General features: G+C 42.8%; 1 pseudogene; it reads right to left on the bottom strand.

Moving 5' to 3' along the window:
- Positions 1 to 7322: 7322 nt before the first annotated feature.
- On the bottom strand, positions 7323 to 13854 carry LOC138671741 (uncharacterized; annotated as a pseudogene).
- Positions 13855 to 21528: the final 7674 nt, after the last annotated feature.

The raw sequence follows: 21528 nt of genomic DNA, 5'->3' as shown, positions 1-21528 counted from the left end.
GACGATGATGTCATAAAGGACGTAGAAATCCCACGTTTCTGATTCAGCGACGGGCACAGTCTGCTGCAAATTCTGGAATCATCATTGTCCTCCACTGCTGTCAAGTGCCGCCATTGTGTAGGGTGCGTGCCTGCGTCTCCCTGTATGTAGAATGGGTCGTAAACGAAAATACGCCAATGAGGATGACAGAAAAGCAGCAGCAAGAAAACGACAACATCGGGAACAGGAGACATCACAACAAACTGACGCCAGACAAGCCCAGGATGTGGAATCTCACAGACAACGTCGCCAACAGGAGACACCACAAGAAACTGACGCCAGACAAGCCCAGGATGTGGAATCTCACAGACAACGTCGCCAACAGGAGACACCACAAGAAACTGACGCCAGACAAGCCCAGGATGCGGAATCTCACAGACAACGACGCCAACAGGAGACACCACAAGAAACTGACACCAGACAAGCCCAGGATGTGGAATCTCACAGACAACGTCGCCAACAGGAGACACCACAAGAAACTGACGCCAGACAAGCCCAGGATGCGGAATCTCATAGACAACGTCGCCAACAGGAGACACCACAAGAAACTGACGCCAGACAAGCCCAGGATGCGGAATCTCACAGACAATGTCGCAAACAGGAGACACCACAAGAAACTGATGCCAGACAAGCCCAGGATGTGGAATCTCACAGACAACATCGCCAACAGGAGACACCACAAGAAACTGATGCCAGACAAGCCCAGGATGCGGAATCTCACAGACAACGTCGCCAACAGGAGACACCACAAGAAACTGCCGCCAGACAAGCCCAGGATGTGGAATCTCACAGACAACGTCGCCAACAGGAGACACCACAAGAAACTGCCGCCAGACAAGCCCAGGATGTGGAATCTCACAGACAACGTTGCCAACAGGAGACACCACAACAAACTGCCGCCAGACAAGCCCAGGATTCGGAATCTCACAGACAACGTCGCCAACAGGAGACACCACAAGAAACTGCCGCCAGACAAGCCCAGGATGTGGAATCTCACAGACAACGTCGCCAACAGGAGACACCACAAGAAACTGCCGCCAGACAAGCCCAGGATACGGAATCTCACAGACACCGTCGTCAACCGGAGACACCACAACAAACTGTTGTGCAACAGGAACAACATGATCGCCAAATTCATAAAAAACGAATGCTCTACCAACTAAGGCACGACCAGGACAATATTCAACAACTTGCACATTATGTAACAGACAATGAAAGTACAATTCATGAACACTACTGTGGGAATATGAATGCAGTTTGCTCTAAATGCGACTCTCTGAATTTCATTGATGAAAAACCATCTGACAATCAGTTTACTCAATGCTGCCAAAAAGGAAAAGTTATGCTACCGACACCTCACTACTCAGATCTGTTTGAGCAGTTAATGAAAGGAATGCATCAACATAGTAGAAATTTTATGGAAAATATCAGAAGCATCAACAGTTCTCATGCGTTTGCTTCATTCGGTGCCAACATTGCACCACCCCCTGGATTCGGACCTTATTGTTTTAAAATTCACGGCCAGATCTACCATCGCACTGGAACACTTCACCCAGAAATAGGACAACCACCAAAATTTGCACAATTATACATCATTGATACAATTGAGGCTACAGAACAAAGGATGAACCTAAAAGAAAACGAAAAGTGTGATGCTGAACTGATGAACCAAATTGCTGTACATTTACAAAAAATAAGCCCATTTGCTGCCGCATATCGCATGCTAAAAGACGTTCAAGCTGAGGAGGAACAGAGGGCTATACAAAATGGTACTGAAATGCCTTCTATTGTCATGGCCATTAAACAAGAACGTAAACAGGATCCCCGACTTTACAACAAACCACGTGTAAGTGAAGTCGCAGTTGTTTTTCAAAACGATGATGGAGAACCTCCTTTTCAAAGGGATATATTAGTCCATCTTAAGCCAAACCAAAACAACCCTTTGGTTCCTAAGACACAACGAATTAGCATTTTGCACAGCAACCTTGATGCTCTTCTGCATCTGCTATTCTTTCCAAGAGGTGAACAAGGGTGGCATGAAAACCTAAACCAACAAGGAACTTCAAGAAGAATTACACAGCTGCAATACTACAGTTTTCGTCTGTCTGTCCGAAATTACTTCAATCCTATTTTAAACAGTGGGAAACTGACAAAACAGTATTTAGTTGACGCATATGTTAAAATTGAAGCTAATCGTCTAAATTTCATAAGAATGAACCAAAAACAACTTAAAGTTGAAGACTACTGTGTTCTTCAAGAACATTTGCAAAAACAATCAATTGAAAAGGGAATTCCAATTGGAAAAACAGTAATCCTCCCGTCGTCATTTGAAGGTAGCCCCCGCAACATGCAACAGCGTTATCAAGATGCAATGGCAATAGTAACAAAGTTTGGAAGACCTGACATTTTTGTGACAATGACCTGTAATCCTAAATGGCCAGAAATGACCGAAAATCTAGAACCCTGGCAAAAAGTTGAACACAGGCCGGACTTAGTCGCACGCGTATTTCGACTGAAACTCATCAGCCTTTTGAAAGACATCAAAAATGAACTTTTTGGAACAGTCGTAGCAATGGTACACGTCATAGAGTTTCAGAAACGAGGTCTCCCACATGCGCATATACTAATTATCTTAGACACGGATTCCAAGATTCGTACGGAGGAAGAAATCGACAATATAGTGTGGGCTGAAATTCCTAACCAAGAAAAGTATCCAGAACTGTATAATATTGTAGTCTCTCATATGGTTCATGGCCCATGCGCTGTAGCAAATCCAAAAAGTCCATGCATGGAAAACGGAAAGTGTACAAAAGGGTTTCCAAAGGAGTTGAAACAGCACACTGTTAAAGACTTGGATGGCTACCCATCCTACCGGCGACAACACATTGATAACATTGCTTGCAACAATAAAATTATAAATAACTCATGGATAGTCCCATACAACCCGTACTTATCAAAATGCTACAACTGTCACATCAACATAGAAGTCTGTGCTTCAATAAAAAGTGTAAAATATCTCTTCAAGTACATCTACAAGGGGCATGACAAAGCTAACATCGAAATACAACAGAAAACAGTCAATCACGATGAATCATCAACTTTTGTTGACTCAAGATATGTCAGTGCTCCAGAAGCAGCTTGGAGGACATTTGCGTTTCCAATGCATTCACAGTCCCATGCCATTATACGTTTAGCTATTCATTTACCAAATCAACAGCAGCTTTATTTCTTTGACGATGCTGAAGTCAAAGATGTCTCAAAAACTTTAAGCACGACATCAACATTAATGGAATGGTTTTTGCTGAACCAACGTGACGAAAACGTAAGGCAGTATTTGTACCGAGAGATTCCAGAGCATTACGTTTGGAATAAAACTTGGAATCCAAGACCACGAGGAGTTAGCAGAATAATTGGACGCATGTATACTGTTAGTGTCAAGGATCAAGAAAGCTATTGCCTTCGGCTGTTACTACTACATATCAAAGGAGCTAAAACGTATGACGATTTGAAAACAGATAACGGAGTATTGCACGATGCATTTAAAGCTGCAGCTTTGGCCTTAGGACTTCTATTGGATGATACTGTGTGGAAACTTACTTTAGAAGACGCAGTTACTCTACATATGCCTAAGCAACTTCGTGAATTGTTTGCCTACATCTGTGTATTTGGACCGCCTACAAATCCAGCTCAACTTTGGACAAATTTTAAAGAACATCTAATCGAGGACTACTGCCTACGTCTTCACAGCAGAAGTGGAAGTTGTCAAAATTGCGAATCATATGCCATTCAAAATGTCCAAAATATCTTACTACTACATGGAAAAACGTTTTCAGACTTTAATTTGCCCCAGCCTGTCATTCAAGTTCCACAAGTTCCAGAGTATGACGAAGCTTATGAATTATTGCTGGCAACAGAGAAGACAAACTCCTTAAATGAACAACAACGGATTGCATATGACACTATTGTGACTGGAGTATACACATAATGTCACTGTAGCTCTGGGTGTAACTGGAGTGTAGACATAATATACCAACAGAATAGTCACTGCAGCTCTGGATGTGACCGGAGTATAGACATAATGCAAGAACATAATAGTGACTGCACCTCTGGGTGTAACTTTAATATAAACATAATATACCAAGAGAATAGTGACTGCAGCTCTGGATGTGATTGGAGACTTGGCATAATGCAAGAACAGAATAGTGACCGCAGCTCTGGGTGTGACTGGAGTCTAGACATAATGCAAGAACAGAATAGTGACTGCAGCTCTGGGTGTGACTGGAGTATAGACATAAGAAGAAAAAAGAGAGCGTGGAGGGCACCACCATACATATAACTACAAGGGGTTCACCATGGGCAAAAATACTTCAATCAAGCATAAAAAAAGAAAAAAAGTATGCCCATAAAGTAGGGAGCACCCAAGCTCATTAGACTTTCACATTTTTATTTATATATATATATATATATATATATATATATATATATATATATATACAGTGGGGCAAAAAAGTATTTAGTCAGTCAGCAATAGTGCAAGTTCCACCACTTAAAAAGATGAGAGGCGTCTGTAATTTACATCATAGGTAGACCTCAACCATGGGAGACAAACTGAGAAAAAAAAATCCAGAAAATCACATTGTTTGTTTTTTTAACATTTTATTTGCATATGATGGTGGAAAATAAGTATTTGGTCAGAAACAAAATTTCATCTCAATACTTTGTAATATATCCTTTGTTGGCAATGACAGAGGTCAAACGTTTTCTGTAAGTCTTCACAAGGTTGCCACACACTGTTGTTGGTATGTTGGCCCATTCCTCCATGCAGATCTCCTCTAGAGCAGTGATGTTTTTGACTTTTCGCTTGGCAACACAGACTTTCAACTCCCTCCAAAGGTTTTCCATAGGGTTGAGATCTGGAGACTGGCTAGGCCACTCCAGGACCTTGAAATGCTTCTTACGAAGCCACTCCTTCGTTGCCCTGGCGGTGTGCTTTGGATCATTGTCATGTTGAAAGACCCAGCCACGTTTCATCTTCAATGCCCTTGCTGATGGAAGGAGGTTTGCACTCAAAATCTCACGATACATGGCCCCATTCATTCTTTCATGTACCCGGATCAGTCGTCCTGGCCCCTTTGCAGAGAAACAGCCCCAAAGCATGATGTTTCCACCACCATGCTTTACAGTAGGTATGGTGTTTGATGGATGCAACTCAGTATTCTTTTTCCTCCAAACACGACAAGTTGTGTTTCTACCAAACAGTTCCAGTTTGGTTTCATCAGACCATAGGACATTCTCCCAAAACTCCTCTGGATCATCCAAATGCTCTCTAGCAAACTTCAGACGGGCCCGGACATGTACTGGCTTAAGCATTGGAACACGTCTGGCACTGCAGGATCTGAGTCCATGGTGGCATAGTGTGTTACTTATGGTAGGCCTTGTTACATTGGTCCCAGCTCTCTGCAGTTCATTCACTAGGTCCCCCCGCGTGGTTCTGGGATTTTTGCTCACCGTTCTTGTGATCATTCTGACCCCACGGGGTGGGATTTTGCGTGGAGCCCCAGATCGAGGGAGATTATCAGTGGTCTTGTATGTCTTCCATTTTCTAATTATTGCTCCCACTGTTGATTTCTTCACTCCAAGCTGGTTGGCTATTGCAGATTCAGTCTTCCCAGCCTGGTGCAGGGCTACAATTTTGTTTCTGTGTCCTTTGACAGCTCTTTGGTCTTCACCATAGTGGAGTTTGGAGTCAGACTGTTTGAGGGTGTGCACGGGTTTCTTTTTATACTGATAACAAGTTTAAACAGGTGCCATTACTACAGGTAATGAGTGGAGGAAAGAGGAGACTCTTAAAGAAGAAGTTACAGGTCTGTGAGAGCCAGAAATCTTGATTGTTTGTTTCTGACCAAATACTTATTTTCCACCATAATATGCAAATAAAATGTTAAAAAAACAGACAATGTGATTTTCTGGATTTTTATTTCTCAGTTTGTCTCCCATAGTTGAGGTCTACCTATGATGTAAATTACAGACGCCTTTCATCTTTTTAAGTGGTGGAACTTGCACTATTGCTGACTGACTAAATACTTTTTTGCCCCACTCTATATATATATATATATATATATACATATATATATATATATATATATATATATATATATACTAGATTGTGGCCCGAATCTAACGCATCGGGTATTCTAGAATATGCATGTCCCCGTAGTATATGGACAATGATGATTCCAGAATTTGCGGCAGACTGTGCCCGTCGCTGATTGGTTGAGGCAACCTTTATTACATTGTCGCCATGGCAACCATTATGACATCTACATCATAGAACTTAACACAATTGAATGAAATTATGAAACAGATCATCAAAATATATAAACCACATTACATGAACTGTAACTGTATTTAAATAAATCATCGGACAAAAGAAGGACATTGACACTATAATATATTTATTAACAATATCAAGCCAAAATATTTTTGTACACCACATTTCTTGTGAATACCTTTTGACTACCTATAAGCAACTTTCCTTGTAAAGGGGTAGGAAGAACTTGCACCTTGACGTTGGATCTCATTTTAACTCTTGAAAATGCAACGTAGAGTTGTCCATGACCAAAAACGGGCTGCGGTAGATATATGCCAACACGGTGTAGAGTTTGACCTTGTGACTTGTTTATTGTCATGGCAAAAGCTGGTTTTATTGGAAACTGTCGACGCCGAAGCCTAAATGGAAGACCCGTGTCTGAAGGACATAAATCAATGCGTGGAATGAACACTTCATCTCCTTTTGCTGATCAAGTGATCACTCTTGCTTGAATGACGTGAGAATGGAGTCCAGTAACAATAAGGCGAGTTCCATTACATAGACCGTTTTTCGTATTTAGATTCCGCAGCAACATTATGATTGTTCCAACTTTCAGTTGAAGTCTGTGGGATGGCATTCCTGATGGCGTAAGACGATTTAAAAATTCAACTGGATAATGCTCTCGTTCATCTTCATTGTCTACATCCACTGAATCATCACTTTTATACAACTTATACTCACCAGGCAGTCTATCCATCACACGGGAATTTAGCAGAGCCACGGCATCATTCTTGGGACAGAGAATTGCATGAGAAGAGGCCCTCTCAACACTGCTTTGGTCGTTCACATCAATTTCAATGCATTGTCCAAAAACATCAGTTACGATGCAGTCAGTGCACAACATGTATTCTGGTATTTCAATAATATCTTCTCCAAGGTTGTATTGGTTGCCAAGTTCACCGTTGCCAAGTTTAAGAAGCCAGTTGCTATACTCTGGGTCCGAAGATCGCATATTGTTAATTAGTTGGAGTTTATTGAACTGTTTCCAAAGGTCAGCCATTTTTAAGCTGGACTCGATAACATCTGTTCTTGTTCCATTTAGTATGACTGGAAGGCATTGCCTAAAATCTCCACCAATGACAAAAACTTTACCTCCAAACGGAATTTTATTTTTTTCAGCAACATTTGTAGTCATTACTTCACGCAGAAGTCTGTCAATTAAGCTAAAAGCGTATTTGGGTGCCATGGTGCACTCGTCAAGTATGAAAACATGTGCATTTTTTAACAGTCTTCCTGCAAATGTGTCTTGTTTTATTCTGGAAATAGAGATTTCGTTGACTGGAACTGGTATCCCAAAGAGTGAATGGATAGTGCGACCTCCTCGTAAAAGGTTTGCTGCAATCCCTGTTGTAGCCGATGGCAATACGACTTTCCCCAACCCTCTAACGTGATGCATTAAAGCTTCATAGAGGTATGTTTTACCGCTCCCTCCTGGACCGTCAATAAAGAAACATTTTGGCCTTGCATCTGCTTGGTTTTCTATAGCGCTCACAATAGTGTCATATGCAATCCGTTCTTGTTCATTTAAGGAGTTTGTCTTCTCTGTTGCCAGCAATAATTCATAAGCTTCGTCATACTCTGGAACTTGTGGAACTTGAATGACAGGCTGGGGCAAATTAAAATCTGAAAACGTTTTTCCATGTAGTAGTAAGATATTTTGGACATTTTGCATGGCATACGATTCGCAATTTTGACAACTTCCACTTCTGCTGTGAAGACGTAGGCAGTAGTCCTCGATTAGATGTTCTTTAAAATTTGTCCAAAGTTGAGCTGGATTTGTAGGCGGTCCAAATACACAGATGTAGGAAAACAATTCACGAAGTTGCTTAGGCATATGTAGAGTAACTGCGTCTTCTAAAGTAAGTTTCCACACAGTATCATCCAATAGAAGTCCTAAGGCCAAAGCTGCAGCTTTAAATGTATCGTGCAATACTCCGTTAACTGTTTTCAAATCGTCATACGTTTTAGCTCCTTTGATATGTAGTAGTAACAGCCGAAGGAAATATCTTTCTTGATCCTTGACACTAACAGTATACATGCGTCCAATTATTCTGCTAACTCCTCGTGGTCTTGGATTCCAAGTTTTATTCCAAACGTAATGCTCTGGAATCTCTCGGTACAAATACTGCCTTGCGTTTTCGTTACGTTGGTTCAGCAAAAACCATTCCATTAATGTTGATGTCGTGCTTAAAGTTTTTGAGACATCTTTGACTTCAGCATCTTCAAAGAAATAAAGCTGCTGTTGATTTGGTAAATGAATAGCTAAACGTATAATGGCATGGGACTGTGAATGCATTGGAAACGCAAATGTCCTCCAAGCTGCTTCTGGAGCACTGACATATCTTGAGTCAACAAAAGTTGATGATTCATCGTGATTGACTGTTTTCTGTTGTATTTCGATGTTAGCTTTGTCATGCCCCTTGTAGATGTACTTGAAGAGATATTTTACACTTTTTATTGAAGCACAGACTTCTATGTTGATGTGACAGTTGTAGCATTTTGATAAGTACGGGTTGTATGGGACTATCCATGAGTTATTTATAATTTTATTGTTGCAAGCAATGTTATCAATGTGTTGTCGCCGGTAGGATTGGTAGCCATCCAAGTCTTTAACAGTGTGCTGTTTCAACTCCTTTGGAAACCCTTTTGTACACTTTCTGTTTTCCATGCATGGACTTTTTGGATTTGCTACAGCGCATGGGCCATGAACCATATGAGAGACTACAATATTATACAGTTCTGGATACTTTTCTTGGTTAGGAATTTCAGCCCACACTATATTGTCGATTTCTTCCTCCGTACGAATCTTGGAATCCGTGTCTAAGATAATTAGTATATGCGCATGTGGGAGACCTCGTTTCTGAAACTCTATGACGTGTACCATTGCTACGACTGTTCCAAAAAGTCCATTTTTGATGTCTTTCAAAAGACTGATGAGTTTCAGTCGAAATATGCGTGCGACTAAGTCCGGCCTGTGTTCAACTTTTTGCCAGGGTTCTAGATTTTCAGTCATTTCTGGCCATTTAGGATTACAGGTCATTGTCACAAAAATGTCAGGTCTTCCAAACTTTGTTACTATTGCCATTGCATCTTGATAACGCTGTTGCGGGGGCTACCTTCAAACGACGACGGGAGGATTACTGTTTTTCCAATTGGAATTCCCTTTTCAATTGATTGTTTTTGCAAATGTTCTTGAAGAACGCAGTAGTCTTCAACTTTAAGTTGTTTTTGGTTCATTCTTATGAAATTTAGACGATTAGCTTCAATTTTAACATATGCGTCAATTAAGTACTGTTTTGTCAGTTTCCCACCGTTTAAAATAGGATTGAAGTAATTTCGGACAGACAGACGAAAACTGTAGTATTGCAGCTGTGTAATTCTTCTTGAAGTTCCTTGTTGGTTTAGGTTTTCATGCCACCGTTGTTCACCTCTTGGAAAGAATAGCAGATGCAGAAGAGCATCAAGGTTGCTGTGCAAAATGCTAATTCGTTGTGTCTTAGGAACCAAAGGATTGTTTTGGTCTGGCTTAAGATGGACTAATATATCCCTTTGAAAAGGAGGTTCTCCATCATCGTTTTGAAAAACAACTGCGACCTCACTTACACGTGGTTTGTTGTAAAGTCGGGGATCCTGTTTACGTTCTTGTTTAATGGCCATGACAATAGAAGGCATTTCAGTACCATTTTGTATAGCCCTCTGTTCCTCCTCAGCTTGAACGTCTTTTAGCATGCGATATGCGGCAGCAAATGGGCTTATTTTTTGTAAATGTACAGCAATTTGGTTCATCAGTTCAGCATCACACTTTTCGTTTTCTTTTAGGTTCATCCTTTGTTCTGTAGCCTCATTTGTATTAATGATGTATAATTGTGCAAATTTTGGTGGTTGTCCTATTTCTGGGTGAAGTGTTCCAGTGCGATGGTACATCTGGCCGTGAATTTTAAAACAATAAGGTCCGAATCCAGGGGGCGGTGCAATGTTGGCACCGAATGAAGCAAACGCATGAGAACTGTTGATGCTTCTGATATTTTCCATAAAATTTCTACTATGTTGATGCATTCCTTTCATTAACTGCTCAAACAGATCTGAGTAGTGAGGTCTCGGTAGCATAACTTTTCCTTTTTGGCAGCATTGAGTAAACTGTCAGATGGTTTTTCATCAATGAAATTCAGAGAGTCGCATTTAGAGCAAACTGCATTCATATTCCCACAGTAGTGTTCATGAATTGTACTTTCATTGTCTGTTACATAATGTGCAAGTTGTTGAATATTGTCCTGGTCGTGCCTTAGTTGGTAGAGCATTCGTTTTTTATGAATTTGGTGATCATGTTGTTCCTGTTGCACAACAGTTTGTTGTGGTGTCTCCGGTTGACGACGGTGTCTGTGAGATTCCGTATCCTGGGCTTGTCTGGCGGCAGTTTCTTGTGGTGTCTCCTGTTGGCGACGTTGTCTGTGAGATTCTGTATCCTGGGCTTGTCTGGCGGCAGTTTGTTGTGGTGTCTCTTGTTGGCAACGTTGTCTGTGAGATTCCACATCCTGGGCTTGTCTGGCGGCAGTTTCTTGTGGTGTCTCCTGTTGGCGACGTTGTCTGTGAGATTCCACATCCTGGGCTTGTCTGGCGGCAGTTTCTTGTGGTGTCTCCTGTTGGCGACGTTGTCTGTGAGATTTCACATCCTGGGCTTGTCTGGCATCAGTTTCTTGTGGTGTCTCCTGTTGGCGACGTTGTCTGTGAGATTCTGCATCCTGGGCTTGTCTGGCATCAGTTTCTTGTGGTGTCTCCTGTTGGCGACGTTGTCTGTGAGATTCCGCATCCTGGGCTTGTCTGGCATCAGTTTCTTGTGGTGTCTCCTGTTGGCGACGTTGTCTGTGAGATTGCACATCCTGGGCTTGTCTGGCGTCAGTTTCTTGTGTTGTCTCCTGTTGGCGACGTTGTCTGTGAGATTCCACATCCTGGGCTTGTCTGGCGTCAGTTTCTTGTGTTGTCTCCTGTTGGCGACGTTGTCTGTGAGATTCCACATCCTGGGCTTGTCTGGCATCAGTTTGTTGTGATGTCTCCTGTTCCCGATGTTGTCGTTTTCTTGCTGCTGCTGCTGCTTTTCTGTCATCCTCATTGGCGAATTTTCGTTTACGACCCATTCTACATACAGGGAGACGCAGGCACGCACCCTACACAATGGTGGCACTTGACAGCAGTGGAGGACAATGATGATTCCAGAATTCGCAGCAGACTGTGCCCGTCGCTGAATCAGAAACGTGGGATTTCTACGTCCTTTATGACATCATCGTCGCTGTGCCCGTTGCGGATTGGTCGAGGCCAATCCTCGCCTCGACCAATCAGAGACGCGGGATATCTACGTCCTTTATGACATCATCGTCGCTGTGCTCATCGCTGATTGGTCGAGGCCTGGCGGCCTCGACCAATCAGAGACGCGGGATTTCTACGACGATGCTGTGCCCGTCGCTGATTCAGAGAGGCGGGATTTCCAGGACAGACAGACAGACAGACGGAAAAACCCTTAGACAATTATATATATATATATATATATATATATATAACTGGTAGACTGTAGGGAAAGTTAGTTAGTTCCTGACACAGAAAGATCCAGACAGTAGTCTGAGGAGGACAGAAGGTTAACGGAGCTGTGCATGCCCTCAGAGCTGCAGCTCCCAGAGACACTGAAAGGCAGAATTGTATTGCAGCGAGCGTGAAGGAAGTCGAAGCAAAGGAGAGGATACCAGAAGGGGACCATACCCGAACAGCCTGCCTCCTTCTGAGGAGCAGAATCCAGGTAGCTGGAACACCGAGGGAGTAAGGACTTCTACGCCTTATTTCAGAGACCAGCAAGACAGCCAATTGCAGATTACCTGTCCGCACCTACACCCAGGAGGCACGGTGACACCCACAGAGCTGGGTTATCTAAAAGACCCCATAAACAGGCTCAAGTCACCAGTTAGGGTATGTGCACACGTCAGGATTTTTTCCTGACAAAATCTGGAGAATTCTGCCAGAAATCCACGTGGTTTTTTCTCGCGGATTTCTCGCGGAATTTGCATGTTTTTGACGCGTTTTTGCGTGGATTTTTTGTGGAATTTTTGCGGATTTTTCCGGAATGTCCATTTTGATAGGAAATCCGCAGAAAATCCGCAAAAAGATAGAGCATGTCCGGATTTTTTGCGGTATGCGTTTTTTTTGCGGAAAAAAACGCTAACATATGCACAAAAAATGCGGAATGCATTCTAAATGATAGGATGCATAATGTTAGTGTTTTTTAGCGGATTTATAGCGTTTTTATGGCGAAATTCCACCAAAAAACGCCTCATACGGGTTTTATCCTATCCTATACGGGGGACAGAGAGAGCAAAACACCACATCTGTGAGACCCTTATGTGAAGCCATAGGCAGTAAGGGACTACACCACTGCAGCGCAAGGGAAGGCTACTGATTTCCACCTGGACAAGGGGACTCTGGACTTGCCTTCAAACCGGCCGGACTCTGCCTGCCCTGTGATCTGGTGCTCTGGACTGTGGATGCTGAAGTCTTCAGTAAAGGTAAAGAGACTGCAACCTTGTTTCCTCGTTCTTCATTGCGCCATTCACCATCAGCACACTGGGAAGCCCTGGGGATATACCTCACCTGTGGGAAGGGATACAATCTAGCTGCCATAACATCACCCCAGCGGACCCCTTAAAGCAGCGTCGGTCACCCTGACCGAATACCACAGGTGGCGTCATGAACATAAACTTCATCCCTTTAAAGACCTTTCCCCCTTTCATACGGACGTCCCAGGGCCACAGACCGGGTCAGCCTCCGTGACATCCCCGTGTGAACCGAAGGACCTGGTACCAAGTACCCCCTTGCCCTGACGGGGCGCTCCAGATACATACTGTAGATACAAAGTCACAAAAAGCAATCCAAAATACCACGGCCGAGGAGGACCAACGCCTCGCTCCCAGGGTAAATGCATTAATGCAAGATTTACATAAACAGATGGAATACTCCCATAAAATTGAGAAACACCAGAGAAAATGGAGTACATGAACCACCACAAAGTAGATAAAATCCAAGAAGTTTATTATGTTAATACAACCGATAAGAACCATACATGTTGTCAACAGGGAGGGGAGTAGGTGTGGAGACACACTGGTACAGCAAAGGAGACTCGAAAGTATCCAGGGGTAGAGCAGATCAAAACTCATATAGGAAATCCATGACATCAACGAAGTCAATAATTGGGTCACCCAAAACACCCAGCCAGCGAGGAGACGCAAGGACTGTGCCAGTCATTATGGCTGAGCAAGACTAATGTATCAAGTCTATATATGTTTTGGGTGACCCATTTATTAACTTTGTTGATGTTATGGATTTCCTATTTAGGAGTCCTGATCTGCTCTACCCCTGGATACTTTGAGTCCATGTCCATCTCCTTTGCTGTACCAGTGTGTCTCCATACCTACTCCCCTCCCTGTTGCCAACATGAATGGCTATTATTGTTTGTATTAATCTAATAAACTTCTTGGATTTTATCTACTTTGAATTGGGATACATACAGTATTGTATTGTCAGTGTATTGTTGCTGTTACATTGATATTCAATATGGTTTGCCCCTTTTAGAAGTTTGTCCTGTCTCTCACCCTGTTTTCCCAACTTTGGTGTCAGTAACCCCTCCCTTCTTCCTCCAGTGCCAGTGTAGTCAGCCATACTCGAATGAGCATCACCTTGATACCTAGCTCTGGTTCAAAATAGTCTTTTACCTATTGTAATTGTGCATAACTCCAAGAATTCATCTTAAAAATAAAATGTGTGTGAATATTGATTTATACTAGACATCCATAGAAACAGTCTCAAGAGCCCACAAATTTCAAGCCTAGCTATGGAGTCAGAATATTATCGGTCAGTCGTTAAGAAAAAGCACAGATGGTATCTCAATGCTGCATAACTTTCACACACCCATAAAACTTTCAGTGTAGAGTTTGATCAACAATTGGATTAATATTGGACCAGTAAGAGCAGGATTTATATTAATAGATATTAACAGCTGGTTAGAAAATACTATTTAAAACATAGCTTTTATTATTAAACGCTAAAACCACTATATTACCACATAGATACAAAGTGCCGGTGCTCACAACATAGTGCAAAATAAAACCAAAAGACAATATTGGCAAACCACACATATGCCTCCTCTCAGGGATAATTACATTTTAGCCCTTTTCTAGGTATAGCAGATAGTGGAGATTCTACATCAGTCCCCTTTATTACTGCTTATCATCTCTGTGGGGCGTTTTTTCAGCACCTTCCCTGAACACGGAGAGAATGCTATAAATGTCACCCCACAGTCCACTTAGGCTACGTTCACATTGGCGTTCCGCCAATGTGCGTCGCTGTTGCGCCGGCGACGCAGCGGCGACGCAGCGGCGACGCGCCCCTATGTTTAACATAGGGGACGCGTGCGTCGTTTTGGTGGCGTTTTTCGCCACGTGCGTCGTTTCCGACGCTAGCGTCGGACGCAAGAAAACGCTACATGTAGCATTTTCTGTGCGTCCGATTTTCGTCGGAAAACGACGCGCGCGTTTTTGCGCGCGTTTTAGCGTGCGTCGCGCGTTGCGTCGCCGACGCACGGCGGCGCAACGCTAATGTGAACGTAGCCTTAATAATGTGACCAAAGTCTGTCTGGTTTAGACCAACAAACAAATACACATGCTGGCAGATGCCAAGAAAAACCAGCGGATCCCCTTACTGTCACTTATTACTGCATATGGTGTTTACACATAAAACGCAAGCTCCAAAATATAACAGAGGGATACAAGAACCTCTCTTATGTTTTAAACCATAGATACTCCCGGAATACATATATACCCTTTTTCATACATTGATAGGTATATGTTCAATTGGTGTATCAAATGGATTTATATCAGAATATATTAAGGTTTATACTCATCCATGGGACCGGGTCTTCCCAGCGGTGCCTTTTCAGAGTGCCAGGGATCTTTATGTTTGGTAGGTGCAACGTAGCACTCCGTTCCTCAATCCCTTTAGAGCTGATGTCTCCCAACGTTTCATAATCATATTCATCAGGGGGGTACTGACATCTTATCAGCATATATCGGTGAGCATTGCTCACCTTTTCTATACCTAGAAAAGGGCTAAAATGTAATTATCCCTGAGAGGAGGCATATGTGTGGTTTGCCAATATTGTCTTTTGGTTTTATTTTGCACTATGTTGTGAGCACCGGCACTTTGTATCTATGTGGTAATATAGTGGTTTTAGCGTTTAATAATAAAAGCTATGTTTTAAATAGTATTTTCTAACCAGCTGTTAATATCTGTAGACTATACGGGTTATATTAGAATATTGTCCTTGCTGATAAAGACAGGATTTATATTAATCTATCCTGACTACTGTGAATATTCTCCATCTACTAAATAATAGTCTAAGGGTCACTTCCGTCTTTCTGTCTGTCCCAGATATTCATTGGTCGCGGCCTCTGTCTGTCATGGAAATCCTATTCGCTGATTGGTCGTAGCTGTCTTGCCACGACCAATCAGTGACTGGCACAGTCCAGTGGAAAAATAGTCGCTCCTTACTCCCCGCAGTCAGTGCCCACTCCATACTCCCCTCCAGTCAGCCCTCACACAGGGTTAATGCCAGCGTTAATGGACCGCAGTGTAACGCACTCCATTAACGCAGCTATTAACACTGTGTGACCAACTTTTTACTATTGATGATGCGTATGCAGCATCAATAGTAAAAAGATCTAATGTTACAAATAATAATAATAATTAAAAAAAAGAAAGGTTATTCTCACTCTCTGCCGTCATGTCCTCTCCTTGGCAGTGTAAGCGGCAGGTTCCGGTGGCAAGGCTGCTATGCGAGAAGGACCTTCCATGATGTCACGGTCATGTGACCGTGACGTCATCACAGGTCCTGTGCTCATACCAACCCTGGGACCGGAAGCTGCCGCGTGCACCACACACAAGCGCCAGGACTACAAGGGGCCCTCGGATGGTGAGTATATGTTTATTTTTTATTTTAAGTCTTTTTGAACCGGTTACATACGTGGCTGGGCAATATACTACGTTGCTGTGCAATATACTACGTGGCTGGGCAATATACTATGTGACTGGGCAATATACTACGTGGAAATGCATATTCTAGAATACCCAATGCGTTAGAATCGGGCCACCATCTAGTATTTTATATTCTGCTATCCAAGATGGAGTTTAAGCCAGTGTGTGTGTTTTGTGATAAGGCGTTCCTTAGGAATGTCTTTGTGTGACGGACTTCGAGAAAACATAGAGAACTTGGATAAACAAAACTAAGGAGTAGAGACACAAGTTAACTTTTCAGCTTGGTGTAATCAGAATCACCTTTAGCCAATGTATGTGTACTAATGCCAACACATTTAGAGATCAGATGAGCCAATTATATTGTTACAATACACCCCCTGGCAAAAATTATGGAATCACCGGCCTTGGAGGATGTTCATTCAGTTGTTTAATTTTGTAGAAAAAAAGCAGATCACAGACATGGCACAAAACTAAAGTCATTTCAAATGGCAACTTTCTGGCTTTAAGAAACACTAAAAGAAATCAAGAACAAAATATGTGTTAGTCAGTAATGGTTACTTTTTTAACCATGCCTAGGGGAAAAAATAGGGAATCACTCAATTCTGAGGAAAAAATTACGGAATCATGAAAAACAAACAAGCAAAAAAACACTCCAAAACATCACTACTATTTTGTTGCACCACCTCTGGCTTTTTATAACAGCTTGCAGTCTCTGAGGCATGGACTTAATGAGTGTCGAACAATACTCTTCCTCAATCTGGCTCCAACTTTCTCTGATTGCTGTTGCCAGATCAGCTTTGCAGGTTGGAGCCTTGTCATGGACCATTTTCTTCAACTTCCACCAAAGATTTTCAATTGGATTGAGATCCGGACTATTTGCAGGCCATGACATTGACCTTATGTGTCTTTTTTCAAGGAATGTTCACAATTTTTGCTCTATGACAGGATGCATTATCATCTTGAAAAATGATTTCATCATCCCCAAACATCCTTTCAGATGATGGGATAAGAAAAGTGTCCAAAATATCAACATAAACTTGTGCATTTATTGAAGATGTAATGACAGCCATCTCCCCGTGCCCTTTACCTGACATGCAGCCCCATATCATTAATGACTGTGGAAATGTGCATGTTCTCTTCAGGCAGTCATCTTTATAAATCTCATTGGAACGGCACCAAACAAAAGTTCCAGCATCATCACCTTGCCCAATGCAGATTTGTGATTCATTACTGAATATGACTTTCATCCAGTCATCCACAGTCCACGATTGCTTTTCCTTAGCCCATTGTAACCTTGTTTTTTTCTGTCTAGATGTTAATGATGGTTTTCATTTAGCTTTTCTGTATGTAAATCCCATTTCCTTTAAGCGGTTTCTTACAGTTCAGGCCCAGACGTTGACTCCAGTTTCCACCCATTCGTTCCTCATTTGTTTTGTTGTGCATTTCCTGTTTTGGAGACATAATGCTTTAAGTTTCTGGTCATGACGCTTGGATATTTTCCTTGGTCCACCAGTATGTTTGCCTTTAACAACCTTCCCATGTTATTTGTATTTGATCCAGATTTTAGACACAGCTGACTGTGAACAACCAACATCTTTTGCAACATTGCATGATGCTGTATCCTCTTTTAAGTGTTTGATAATCCTCTCCCTTGTTTCAAATGAAATCTCTCGTGTTGGAACCATAATTCATGTCAGTCCACTTGGTACAACAGCTCTCCAAGGTGATCACTCATTTTTAGATGCAGACTAACGAGCAGATCTAAATTTGATGCAGGTGTTAGTTTTGGGTATGAAAATTTACAGGGTGATTCCATAATTTTTCCCCTTTGCTTGGTTAAAAAAAGTAACCATTACTGACTCCCACATTTTTTGTTCTTGATTTCTTTTAGTGTTTCTTAAAGCCAGAAAGTTGCCATTTGAAATGACTTTAGTTTTGTGCCATGTCTGTGATCTGCTTTTTATCTACAAAATTAAAACAACTGATTGAATATCCTCCAAGGCCGGTGATTCCATAATTTTTGCCAGGGGTTGTACTTGAATGCTAAAAGCCTATATAAGATGAGGTTATGGGGTAATAAAGAGAGATCTGCTTTGATATTTAAGGTATTAGAGTGGCTCTTCTGTGCACGTATTTGAATTTTACAATTTTATTTGGAACAGGAGTTACCTGTTATTGCAATCCTGGCTCATAAAAAACTGCTGTAAACTTTTTTTTTTTTAAACAAAGGAAGTTACTGTCTAAAACAGCATATGCAGCCTATAGAACAATTTAAAAATGATAAAAAATAAACACCACAAACTTGAAATCTGTCTGTAATAAGTGCCCCATTTCCTTTAATGAAGACCTGTCACTTTAATGTATAGTATATACTGCTCTTCACTTAAATCTGGCAAGGTTATTCTTTTGTTCCCGAGTTTCTCCAGAAAAGAAAGAAAAAAAAAAATATGGCCATGCTTCTCTGCATATAAATGTAGTCTTTTCAGCCACATGGGGTGCGATTCTCAACTCTTCTCTATATGCATCTTCTTCAGGATCTCACCCAGTCAGCTAGCTAAAAATACAAGATTTACATACAGCCAGGAAGATCATATCTCAGGAACAGAGCAGTATAGGAGCAAAGCATTCAGTAAAACTAACATTTAAGCTAGGTATAATAATCATTTTTATACTTCAAACGAATATTTCCCCTCCCTTGGCATTTTTCACGTTTTGCTACCTCAGAACCTGGAATTTCCTAGGCTTTGTGTTTTTTTCCCCCTCTGTTTAGGGTTTTTGTTAGGTCATGTAAAGAATATACCTACAACTCTGAACATTTGGTTTTCTTTATTGGGAAGCAAACAAATAGGACAAACTAAAGGTACCGTCACACTAAGCGACGCTGCAGTGATACCGACAACGATCCTGATCGCTGCAGCGTTGCTGTTTGGTCGCTGGAGAGCTGTCACACAGACCGCTCTCCAGCGACCAACGATGCCGGTAACCAGGGTAAACATCGGGTTACTAAGCGCAGGGCCGCGCTTAGTAACCCGATGTTTACCCTGGTTACCATCGTTAAAGTAAAAAAAAACAACCACTACATACTTATCTACCGCTGTCTGTCCCCTGCGCTGTGCTTCTCTGCCCTGTGTAAGCACAGGGGCCGGAAAGCAGAGCGGTGACGTCACCGCTCTGCTTTCCAGCCGCTGTGCTCACAGCCAGAGCAGAGAAGCTGAGCGCCGGGGACAGACAGCGGTAGGTAAGTATGTAGTGGTTGTTTTTTTTACTTTAACGATGGTAACCAGGGTAAACATCGGGTTACTAAGCGCGGCCCTGCGCTTAGTAACCCGATGTTTACCCTGGTTACCAGCGAAGACATCGCTGAATCGGCGTCACGCACGCCGATTCAGCGATGTCAGCGGGAGATCCAGCGACGAAACAAAGTTCTGGACTTTCTTCCCCGACCAGCGATATCACAGCAGGGGCCTGATCGCTGCTGCCTGTCACACTGGACGATATCGCTAGCCAGGACGCTGCAACGTCACGGATCGCTAGCGATATCGTCTAGTGTGACGGTACCTTAACTGAAAACTTCAGTGTGCGTAACTATTCACGCCCTAATGCAGTACTTTGTAGAGCCTCTTTTTGCTGCAATTACAGCTGCAAGTTGCATTGAATAAAGGTACCGTTACACTAAACGACTTACCAACGATCACGACCAGCGATACGACCTGGCTGTGATCGTTGGTAAGTCGTTGTGTGGTCGCTGGGGAGCTGTCACACAGACAGCTCTCTCCAGCGACCAACGATCAGGGGAAAGACTTCGGCATTGTTGAAACTGTCTTCAACGATGCCGAAGTCCCCGGGTAACCAGGGTAAACATCGGGTTACTAAGCCGCGCTTAGTAACCCGATATTTACCCTGGTTACCATTGTAAAAGTTAAAAAAAAAAACACACTACATACTCACATTCCGATGTCTGTCACGTCCCCCGCCGTCAGCTTCCCGCACTGACTGTCAGCGCTGGCCGCAAAGCAGAGCACAGCAATGACGTCACCGCTGTGCTCTGCTTTACTAGCGGCGCTGACAGTCAGTGCAGGGAAGCTCTCGGCCGAAGCGCGTGCATTAGCAGCGCTCCTGCCGAATGCAGTTTTAACCCTGTGGATGACAGACATCAGAATGTGAGTATCTACTGTTTGTTTTTTTTAACTTTTACAATGGTAACCAGGGTAAATATTGGGTTACTAAGCGCGGCCCTGCGCTTAGTAACCCGATATTTACCCTGGTTACAAGTGAACACATCGCTGGATCGGCGTCACACATGCCGATCCAGCGATGACAGCGGGTGATCAGCGACAAAAAAAAAAATGGTCCTGATCATTCCCCAGCGACCAACGATCTCCCAGCAGGGGCCTGATCGTTGGTCGCTGTCACACATAACGAGATTGTTAGCGGGATCGTTGCTACGTCACCAAAAGCGTGACGTTGCAACGATTTAGTTAACGATATCGTTATGTGTGAAGGTACCTTAAGTCTCCATGAGCTTCCCACATCTTGCCCCTGAAATTTTTGTCCATTCCTCAAGGTAAAAACTGCTCCAGCTCCTTCAAGTTAGATGGTTTCCTGTGGAGAACAGCAGTCTTCAAATCTGACCACAGATTCTCAATTGGATTAAGGTGTAGGCTTTGACTTGGCCACTCCAAAATATTTTAGATCCGAGTATTGCTTTAGCAGAGTGCTTTGGGTCATTGTCTTGTTGGAAGGTGAACCTCCGTCTCAGTCTCAAATCACTGAGAGAAACTGGTTTTGCTAAGGCTAGGTTCCCATTGCGTTAATGGGACCGCGCTAACGGACAGCGTTGCACGGCGAAATTAATGCCGTGCAACGCGTGCGTTAGCGCGCCCATTAACAGCAATGGGGACGCGTATCACTAGCGCATGCCATTTTCGGCACGTGCTAGCGATGTGCCGGTGTTTTGTGGCGCGCCCGCGGTCCGTTCCCCGCTCTCGCAGGTCAGAGATCTGTGAGAGCGGGGACGTTTAATGCGACCCCTTTACAACACATTGCGTTAGCGC

The sequence above is a fragment of the Ranitomeya imitator genome, chromosome 3 (assembly GCF_032444005.1).
Source record: "Ranitomeya imitator isolate aRanImi1 chromosome 3, aRanImi1.pri, whole genome shotgun sequence".
In the NCBI taxonomy this organism is placed as follows: Eukaryota; Metazoa; Chordata; class Amphibia; order Anura; family Dendrobatidae; genus Ranitomeya; species Ranitomeya imitator.
This window is presented reverse-complemented; position numbering and strand designations above follow the sequence as displayed.